We start from the raw sequence: 1,470 nt of genomic DNA, 5'->3' as shown, positions 1-1,470 counted from the left end.
GGGGTCACCCTCTCATTGATGTGGCCGTCGCTCCCAGTTTGCCCAGTTGGCCCAGCTGCAGCGGGAACTGGGCCACGAGGCGTTTCCACTGGTGCCACAGCGCTTCTGCAACCGCCCCCGGGGACTGGTGAGCACTGGGACGGACTGGGAGGGACTGGGAGGGACTGGGAATGGGAATGGGGGGGATTGGGAGGGACTGGGAGGGACTGGGAGGGATTGGGAATGGGGATGGGGGGGACTGGGATGGGACTGGGAGGGGCTGGGATGGGAATGGGGGGGACTGGGAGGGACTGGGATCTGTTTGGGGAAAAATTGAAGGTGTCACTGGTGTCCCTTACTGGTGTCACTGGTGTCACTGGACCATACTGGTGTCCCTTACTGATGTGACTGGTGTCCCTCACTGGCGTCACTGGTGTGTCACTGGTGTCACTGGGCCATACTGGTGTCCCTCACTGGTGTCACTGTGTGCCTCACTGGTGTCACTGGTGTCACTGGTGTCCCTTACTGGTGTCACTGTGTGCCTCACTGGTGTCACTGGTGTCACTGGACCATACTGGTGTCCCTCACTGGTGTGACTGGTGTCCCTCACTGGTGTCACTGGTGTCCCCAGATGACCGCTCCGACCTTCCCCATGACGGTGACGCTCAGCCCCGCCCCCGCTGGGGTGGGCCAGGTGAGGCCCCGCCCCCAAGCACTGCCCCGCCCATCGGGGGTGGGGCCATTTGTGGGCGTGGCCTGGGCTGTCCCGGGGGGGATGGGGGGGATGGGCCATGGTGAGGGTGGGGCCTGGGGTGGGAACATGGAGATGTGGGCGTGGCTCTGTGTGGGTGTGGCCAATGGGTGTGGATATGTGGGCGTGGCTTTGGGGGTGGGGCCATGTGGGGTGTGGCCATGTGGGGTGTGGCCAATGGGGTGTGATTATGTGGGCGTGGCTCTGTGGCTGTTGCTCTGTGTGAGCTTTGCTCTGTGTGGGCGTGGCCAATGAGGGCGTGGCTTGATGTGGGTGTGACTCATTGTGGGTGTGGTGCTCGGTGGGCGTGGCTTTTGTATGGGGGTGGCCCATCCTTTGCCACACCCCTGGGTGTCCCTTTCTCACCTGTGTCACCTGTGTCACCTGTGTCCCCGTGTCCTCCATGCCCTGTGTCCTCCATGTCCCCATGTCCCTTTGTCCCCTGTGTCCTCTGTGTCCCTTTCCATGTCCCTTTGTCCCCCATGTCCATGTCCCTGTCCCCGTGTCCCTGTCCCCATGTCCCCCATGTCCCTTGTCCCTGTCCCCTTTGTCCTCTGTGTCCCTGTGTCCCCATGTCCCCTGTCCCTGTCCCCGTGTCCCCTCCGCAGGTTCGGGTGGGGTCCCGGCCGGTTCTGGGGGCGGTGGCGGCCGCCATGGGCGGGGCCCGTTTGGGGGCGCTGGTGCAGGGGGGACCCGCGGGGACAGAGCGTCTGCGGGTGCAGAGGATCGGGGACGAGTAC

General features: G+C 64.3%; 1 long non-coding RNA gene across 1 annotated transcript; it reads left to right on the top strand.

Moving 5' to 3' along the window:
* The first annotated feature begins 17 nt into the window (after positions 1–17).
* On the top strand, positions 18–1,464 carry LOC130588550 (uncharacterized). Its single transcript, XR_008966986.1, has 3 exons — positions 18–127; positions 611–673; positions 1,339–1,464. It is a non-coding gene; the product is annotated as an uncharacterized LOC130588550 (long non-coding RNA).
* Positions 1,465–1,470: the final 6 nt, after the last annotated feature.

The sequence above is a fragment of the Malurus melanocephalus genome, unplaced genomic scaffold (assembly GCF_030028575.1).
Source record: "Malurus melanocephalus ecotype Western Australia unplaced genomic scaffold, MMel_1.1 scaffold_6337, whole genome shotgun sequence".
Lineage (NCBI taxonomy): Eukaryota > Metazoa > Chordata > Aves > Passeriformes > Maluridae > Malurus > Malurus melanocephalus.
This window is presented reverse-complemented; position numbering and strand designations above follow the sequence as displayed.